We start from the raw sequence: 9284 nt of genomic DNA on the forward strand, positions 1-9284 counted from the left end.
AGGTCTCCTAGGCCTACCGTCGCTGTTCTGTCCATGAGGAAGCTTCTAACGTAGTCATGGACCTTCTTCCCGCAGTTGGTGGTGTTAAGTCCTTCCATAATGGCGGCATGGGATACGTTGTCAAAGGCCTCTTTAATATCGATGGCCATGACAACGTTCTCCCCGTTCTTTGGCATTGTTTCGAGTACCTCTTCTTTTAGTTGTAGCAAGATGTCTTGGGTTGATAAATTTGCCCCGAATCCGAACATGGTGTTGGGGTACCATTCTCCGTCTTCTAGATGCGTTTGTATTCGTCGGGTTACTATTCTCTCGTACAGCTTGCCTAGGCATGATGTTAGCGAGATTGGTCTGAGGTTTTCAATTTGGAGTTTCTTGCCGGGCTTGGGGATCATGACGACTACGGTGTGTTTCCACTCCGCTGGGACCGTCCCTTCTTCCCATTGTTTGTTTAGGTATAGGGTGAGTTGGCTGATTGCTTCGTCGCTTAAATTTCGGATTAACGAGTTATGAATCTTGTCCGCCCCTGCTGCCGAATTTTTCCTTGTTGCCCTTATGGCCTCGACGACCTCTTCTCTTGTGATGGGTCTGTCCGTGGTTGGGTTTTCTTCGCCCTGGTAGTCGCCTTGGTAGCCGTCTACCTGGTCCTACCCGTAGCAATTCTCTCGTACTGCCTGGAGCAGCTGTTCTTCTGTACCTTCGTACTGGTGAATTAGCCTTTGGATGGATTTGCTGCTTCCCGCCTTGCTTTTGCTCGGATCTATGAGTGTTCTGAGGATCTGCCACGTTCTAGCCGTGCTGAGGGTGCCATTCAGCGAGGTACTTGCTGCCACCCTTGTCTTGCCAGCTGCGTTGCATATTCCTCTGCTTGCCTGGTGATTTCGGCATTCTTCTTCTTTAGCTTTCTGTTTAGCTTTTGGTGCTTCCACCACTTGGTCAGGCCTCGTCTTGCCTCCCAGAGCCTGAGAAGTCGCTTGTCCACAATTCTGGTGCTTGTTCTGTTCGATCCACTTCTTTAGTGTGGAGATCCCCGATTTGTCTAAGCTGTTGGCTCCAATCTTCTGCCGAAGTTATGTCGTCCTTAAGTTGTTTGCAGTAGGTGCGGAAGGCATCCCATGGAGTCAGTTAAGTTTGCCTTGCCGTTCTTCCTTTTGATGCTTTCTGCCTCTGTGCTGACCCTAATGATGTAGTGGTCGCTGCCGAGATTTTCTTGCAGGTTCTCCCATTCGACTTGCTTAGCGCCCCTGACAAAGGTTCGGTCGGGACATTTGTCCACGCTTACGCTATTACCCTGTCTAGTAGGCTGACTTTCATCTGTGAGTAACTCGCAGCCTATGTTTTCCGCTGCTGTGCAGATGCCGCGCCCCTTTTTATCTTCGATCCTGCTGCCCCATTGTGTTCTTTTCGCATTAAGGTACCCTGCTATTATTAGGGTATTCTGCCCTGCAAGCTTCTTTGCTTCCGCAAAAAACCTAATGAAGTCTCCTTTATTTTTAGGTGGGCTGTACAAATTTACTATAAAAGTGCTTTTAGCTTTTCTTTTTCTCTTGGGAATAACTTCAGTTATTATGTGTTCAAGCTGTGTGTCTTCAAACTCGTTATGAGCTATGCTTGTGATTTTGTTCCTAATGAGAGTTGCTGTTCTTCCGTTCTCCTGACATGAGTGTCCTTTTAGGGTTGGGGTGCAATTTGTCTCTTGTAGAAGTATTAGATCTGGTGGGTTTCCTCTAGTGTTAATGAATTGCTGTAAGAGCCCTTGCTTACGCCTGTAGCTCCGGCAGTTCCACTGCCATATCTCTAGTTGTTGTTGTCCTGCCATGTTATCGTATTGGTACTGTTGTTTGTTCCCTGGGATTCTGATCCAAACCTGCGCTCATTGTAGAGGCGGTCCCTAGCGTCATTTACTGTCTTCCGTGTGTTTTGACTCTTTACATAATTGCGGAAGCTCTGATCTTGCAGGGCTATCTTTTGATTTAGTTGCTGTATCTGCTGCTGCATCTGCTGCATTTGCTGCTGCATGAATGTCTTTAGATCGTCTATTGTTGAGTTTCCTCCTTCATTAGTTTGTAAACTTTCTACACTCTGTTGTGGGGGTGAGGGTGCCCTGACAGGCGAGCAGCCTGCCTTTCGCATCTCTTGCATTTCCGCTATTAATTCGCTTATTTGTTTCTTAAGCTGTCCGTTTTCCTCTCGGGTCTGCTCTTGTTCCTTCCTGATGTTATTAATTTCGGCAGTAAGCCTTTTTTCATTTTCTGTTCGTGTGTCTGTGTTGTTGTTGTGCGGAGGAAAAAGCGCCTTGGTAGGGCCGGCTCCCCAGGTCACCTTGACTCCGCCGCTCTTCTTCTGTTGCTGCTTCGGCTTCACTTAGGACTGCTGGCCGCCCAGGGGTGGGTAGGACTCGTCCCGCTCCCGGCTCCGGCCCTGGCCCTCGCTGCTGCTGCGCCCCCGGCTGCGACTCCTGGATTCGCTCCGGTAGTCACCTTGCCGCTCCTGGTCCTCGTTCCGGAACCAGCGCGGTCTCCGTGCCCCACCTCTGCTTCGGCTGCGGCCGCGTCGCTGCTGGCTCTGGGGTCCCCATCGCAGTTCGTTGACTGGCTTCAGTCGTTGTGCACAGTCCTTCGTGCCCGCCGCGTGGGAGCCCCCGCATAGCAGGCACTTGGGTGTACATTGATGTCGTTCTTCCGGATCTTTCTGGCCGCATTGTCTGCATGCCTTGACTCCCGGGTTCGGACAGACGTCCGATCGATGTCCGTGTTGGCAACAAACGTAGCATATTTGCCGCGTCGGCCTATAGGGGTAGCACCACATCTCTCGATCCCCCGTATAGTACAAGACTTGCTTGGGGAGGATGGGGCCATCAAAGGTGATGACGACTGTGCTCGATCGGCCTAGCATCCTTGCCGCCAGGATCTTCACCCCTTGTGAGCGGGTTCGTAAATTCGCCTTGAGTTCTTCGGCCGGAGACCCCGGGTCCACTCCGTGGATGACCCCGCGCAGCGTTCCCTCCGGCGCCGCCACGTGTGCGTTGATTCCGTAGCTATGCTCTCCAAACTTCAGTTGCGTGATGCGCCTGATATGTTGAGCAGCGCTTTCGTTATCGGTACTGATTATTATGATATTCGAGCCGGTGCGCAGTCGGATGATGAGATCTTCTGCCTTGCACCCGTGTCCGGTAGCCGCGACCACCGCCCGCGCCACTTGGTGCGTCTGCAGGTTCTTCACTGCCAGTCCTTTCGGCCGAAGTACTACTTTTAAATCATCCCTGGGAAGCGGAGGCAGCCTTCTCCTCGGCGCTCCTTTCCCTCTCCTTGTTTAGGTGCAGTAGGCGTGCCACCTGTGCTCTTCGCCACGCCTAGGAAATTTTCGTTCCCTAGTGCTTTTCCCGTCAAATCTCCTGCTTGGCATCCACGTTGGCGTTTCTTTTGCCGCTTGGACATGGCTATCTCCCAGTCCGCGTCCAAAACCTTGTTCTGACTTGCCTGTAGCGTTGTTGTCGCTGGGGTGCTGCTTTTTAGGGCTTGAAAGGCTGTCGTTGGTCCGTGGGCGAAGGTCTGTGGGCGAAGGCGAAGCGTCTTGATAGTCTTCGTCCATATTTTCTTGGGTTTCCGCCATAAAATTCGTCTGGTCTTTTAGCGGTGCGCGATATACGCTGGGATTTAGTGCATGGGTCATCGCTCCGTCGCTTCTACCGCTGGCCGAGGCCGGGAGGGCCGCAGAGCCCCGCTACTGTATTAGGCCTAATAGGCCTAGCTTCGGTCGGCCACGTGGGAGATCTTCAAAACCGTATAAATCCAAAAATATTGGACCCAGTGGTTTGAAAGAGGTGTCCTCGTGGCCCGCTTCGCTTTCGACGTCGTCTCCCACCAAAATTTTGGCAGTCCAGTCGAGTTAACCGGGTCAAAAGTCCCGAAAACTGCAGAGCGCATGTGAAGTGCGTCCGCTCTCCTCGGGTGCTCACAGCGCCACCGAGTGTTCACGCTTGGTGGACATGTACTAGATTATATATTAGGCATCTAGTGTCCACGCTTTGCGGACGTGCTCTAGATATAAAAACATTCATATTATTGACGTCCTATCAACGTGTAGCACGTCCAAATGATGATCCTTATGATGTACATCTAATAGACGTTCCTTTCATCACATGACGTTTGGATCTTTCCGGCACGTTGAATGGATATTTGTGGTTTACTGGGTGGTGAGAACACACAGCTTTAATCGTAGCAAGCGCCAACAAGCCCAGCAACAAAGCACTGCATTATACAGAACTTATATGAGAAAGATAGACTCACGTTAGTATACAAACTGTTACTATGAGCTCATGCTTATATATACTCCCTCATTAAGGGCATCCCACAAGTGTTAGTGGGGAACAGTTAATAAACATAGTTTTCTCATTAAATTTCACCACTATTTTTGCAATTTACAGCAGAAAATCACAAACAAATTTAAGTGAAAAATTTTCTTAATTGAGAAATAACATTGGAACATAAACAACAGCAAAAAGTTGTCAATCGAACAACAATAAGCTCTCTGTAGAAGCCAGCAGGTCCCACTTCAGAACCAGAAGCCCAGCAGGTACCAGAAGAGGCTCCTTACAGGGACCATTTCAACCAGCAGCGCAAACCAGAAGGCTTCCTTCTGGGACCAGTAGACAGCACAAAGCCCGAAGGCTTCCTTCTGAAACCAGTAGACCCCAGCACAAAACCAGAAGGCATTCCTTCTGGGACCAGTAGATCAAAGCAAAAAACAAGTTGGTGCACTACAGGGACCGTTTCAGCCATCGGCAAACCGTAGAAAAAAAAAAGCAGGTGCTGATAAAGCTTGCGTTCTGCACAGTTGCATACAGGACGGTGTCCTCGGGACAAAAGCGCTGGCATACGGGCTTTGCAGAAAAGGTGGCTCGAGCCACACACCTTCTTTATGATTGGCTCCTGAGAAAAATGTGTTCTATATAACGAGCAAAAAATGGCTTGAAATTTGCAAGAAATAGAAAACAAAAAGTGGTATCCGTAATTCACAAGTTTAAAACATTGCAAACCTTGCAGGGAGCAACATATATGCAAAGGAAACTTAGAATCTATTCCTGTACTGGCGTAATTCTTTAAAAAGGTCTGGAACGTGGTAGAATATGTTCTCTCACTGCTTCAATATCGCCGCTTTCTCCTTTCTTTCACTCTGTCCCTCCGCCCCAACCCGAGTTTTTCCCCTTCAGTCTCCTTTTTTCCCTCTCTCTGATTTCTGATCGTTCTACTTTTTCCTTATGCCCTGAAGCTCTTGCTGTCATTTCTCAGGAACCCTTGGCTTCAGCATTAATTCCCTCCCCCTTCCTCTCACAATTCATCTAATCTCGCCCCCATTCTCTCTCTTTTCCTCTAATTCCTTCTTTTTTTGTTCTCCCGCATTTCACTCTGCCTGCTGCTTCATTGTTTCATCATATTCTTTTCGTTTTTCAGGCCAACGAAGCCAGTCGTGTCACGGTGCACCTTTTGCAGCTGGACACAAAGCCTCCACGTTCGCCACATCTCTCCACGCTCAATAGCCCAGTATTCCTTTCTGATGTGCCGGCCTTTTTATTTCAAGCCGCTGTAGCAGCCACCAAGCCTGGACAAGATTCACCCTCCCCATTCTATAACACCCTTCCCACCTTTTCCCCCTCACTGGGCCTTTTTCCTCGGAGGCAAGGCGATACTCCACGCCATTGACGAATGCTTTACCCACACGACGACAACTCCTCTAGTTGAAACGTTGGCAAACACTCTGAGGCTTTCCCCTCCCTTGATGGAAGCCAAAAGTCACCGAAAACATGGAGCGTGTTTTTTTTACATTGTGGTGTTCAGTAATAGGAGATTCATAGGGTAATTATTTAAAGATAATTGTTTCGAAGCAGAAGGCCTTCTTCACGTTGTGAGTGCAAAGACACCATCTGCAAACCCTCTCTCCACCATATAAACATAAATGTTGCCGCATTACGTTCCATCTTCGCGTTGTTGTCGATCTACTCAGCGACCTCACAGTTGCAGGTTAGCAGTGGACGTGGTTCCTCTAGGACTGCAGTCGACCACGTTGCCCTGCCTGCTATGCCCGAGGGGTAACCATCACGCAGGGACCTTCGGCTGCCCAGGGATCCAGGGAGAACCTGCGTGTGAGAGACGTACCTGATGAAGACGATTAGAGCGAAGCCGGCGAGAAGAGGAGAACGGCGTCCGGCGGCCTGCCGTGTTGCCCCTAAGAGCGGCATTTACTTGACATCTGTTCCGCGCCGTGTTCCCTGCTCCATATAAAACCTGTCCACTTAACACTATATTAAATTTGTTTCTTTCATGCAGTTTGGTATCAGCAGTGAAGTGGTGTAACATGTAAATTTAGTGCTCCCGTCACATATGTACAAAGAGCTACAATAACTCCCTCGCGGTTTTATTAACCTGTGTCTCTTAACCGTACTAGCCTTCCCCATGAGCCGGAATGCGATCGACCGAACAAACAGCTATGTCTTCGTGACCTCAATCACAGTCTGTTTACCGGTTACCTATAGTTGATTACCACGTAGTTATCTATATTTGCCAATGTATGAGAAAATGCGAAACACAAATTTTGTTCCTTCCCCCTTTAAAGGTGCAGTTGTGGAGTTTTGGAGGCCCGCCCAAGCCGATTTAATATAGCCTTTTCCTTGCCTCCTATTGGAAATGAATATTATTTATGTACAACATTTTCGAGTTAAAAACAATGAAGAATATCTACTTTAGCTGATTTTTCTTTCATTTCGACTGCACACGTGTATACGCTCTCATTATAGCCTGATATGTGCGGAGATAGGTGCTATTATGTCTAAATCACTGCAATCTTTTTCTTCGTGCAGTTAAGTGCAATGCGCCCATGCTTTTGAATAAAGCTATCCTTGTTGCATACGCTGCACTGAAGTTCAACAAGGCGGCTTGATTGTACTTCTGAGTTCACTCATACTTTTGCATTGACTAGAACGAAGTGTGCCCACTTTGTCGATGAGCTAGCCGTCCATGCTTCGCAATCATGCAGCTCGCGCATCCATCGGCTGACATGTATAACCGGTGGCTGTAGGATCCTTAACAATGCAACGTTCGCTGCATTGTGTGCAGGGAGCCGCCGCCAAGTCTGAGCTGATCCAGTTGTGCTTTATTTTCCCTCTTCCACAAGCTGAAAGAAAACACTACAGTCACCTCGCAGACGAAAACTCCTTTCAGTGATCGACAGCGTGCGTTTGCGTGACGCACTCTGCAGCTGGAAGACGTCAAGCTGAACGAAACAATTCCCAGCACGGTTTGAAGGGCGTGATTGTAGTACTCATCTGCCAAAAGCACCTATTGGGGTTGGGAGAGTAAAGTGGTGGGTGCTCTAAACGCGCATTCAAAAGTGGCGTTGCGTGGCACGGAGAGTCAAAGTCCACGGCAGCAGCAAGACGGCGCGGCACCAACTTCAGTTTCGGTTTCGTTTTTTTTTTTTAGCTAGCACGGCTTGTTCATGCACTGCCAAATGCTGACATCCGGGACATGCTGCCCAACTTCAGGTGGCTTCACTTTCGGGCGCCCGATGCGGCATCCCAGTGGTTCTACCGCCTCTAAAAAGGCACCTAGGCAAGGATAACGTGCGCAGCGCTCCAAGTGGAAATTACCTTTTTTTTTACCTAGATTTTGATACACAGACGGCATAGGCGTTTGACGCCCTCTCATCTAGTTCACTTAAACCGCGCACCACACTCGACACGACCACCGACGACCACACGACGACCACACGAGACCCTCTAAAGAACGCAACGGCTGCCACGCCGCTGCTAACACAAGAAGGCAAAAACAACATTCGATCATGCCGCTGCCGCCGCTGCTGAAGCGGCGCTGTAAGCGGTTTTGAGATTAATTAATTTTCTACAGGAAATATATCGAAAGAATAAAGTTGAAATACATGAGAAGGAATTAAGGGTACATCAACTGTCCAGGTACAAAAAAAACTAAGGCAAGGTTGTTCTCTATCACCGCTGCTGTTCATGCTTTATATAAGTATGGAGAGAAGGCTACAAGGAAGCAACCTAGGTTATGATCTGTGCCGGGTTCGAACCCGACCGCGGCGGCTGCGTTTTTATGGAGGAAAAACGCTAAGGCGCCCGTGTGCTGTGCGATGTCAGTGCACGTTAAAGATCCCCAGGTGGTCAAAATTATTCCGGAGCCCTCCACTACGGCACCTCTTCTTCCTTTCTTCTTTCACTCCCTCCTTTATCCCTTCCCTTACGGCGCGGTACAGGTGTCCAACGCAATATGAGACAGATACTGCACCATTTGCTTCCCCCCAAAACCAATTATTATTATTAGGTTATGATCTGTCATACACATTAGGCGGAAAGGTTGTTGAGCAACGACTACCGTGTTTCATGTATGCGGACGATATTGTACTGTTAGCAAATAACCAGGAAGATTTGCAAACTTTGGTGAACTTCTGTGGAGACGAAGGAGACAGTCTATAGGTTTCAGTTTTAGCGCAACTAGGTCAGGTGTGATGGTTTTCAACGGCACAACTGATCAGGAGCTTACAATACAGGGCCATGAAATACCCAGAGTGGCCGAATACAAATATCTCGGGGTATGGGCAAACAAAGGGCATATGTACACGGAAAAACACGAACAGTCTCTCATAGCAAAAGGGCGAAGAGATGCCGGGATAATGAAACATAGGGCCTTGAGGGGGTACAACAGGTATGAAGTCCTCAGAGGTATTTGGAAAAGAATAATGGTGCCGGGGCTTACTTTCGGGAATGCGGTTCTATGCTTAAGAGCTGAAGTTCAGTTTCGATTAGAAGTAAATCAGAGAACTGTTGGAAGATTAGCACTAGGTGCCCACGGGAAAACCACAAACGAGGCAGTACAGGGGGATATGGACTTGGCAACGTTCAAAGCACGGGAAGTGTGATGTCTGAGCCCCGCGCGTTGCGGGCGAGCGCCAGAGAACGAACAGCCAACACAGAGTCCGGTGAACGACTGACTTTATTCCTGTTCGCGCGCTCCGCGAACTGTGCAGTTAAGCACAGCAATGGGGCGGTGCCGCCATCTGTTGGACTCTTGGCCAAATACGACACCCCTCCCCACCCACACAAAGAAGGTAACGTGAACAGGCCTCACGGCGAATAGCGTACATTGGGCCGTCTTGCTCTTGAGCTTCTTCGCAACGGTGGTGTTTGCGGCTCACACTTGGGAAGCTCTGGATCAACCGGCACACCCAGTGCTGAATTATCCCTTGGTGGAGCCTCGTGCTGTACAGATCCGTCC

This window comes from Amblyomma americanum, chromosome 8 (genome assembly GCF_052857255.1).
Source record: "Amblyomma americanum isolate KBUSLIRL-KWMA chromosome 8, ASM5285725v1, whole genome shotgun sequence".
NCBI classification, from domain to species: Eukaryota; Metazoa; Arthropoda; class Arachnida; order Ixodida; family Ixodidae; genus Amblyomma; species Amblyomma americanum.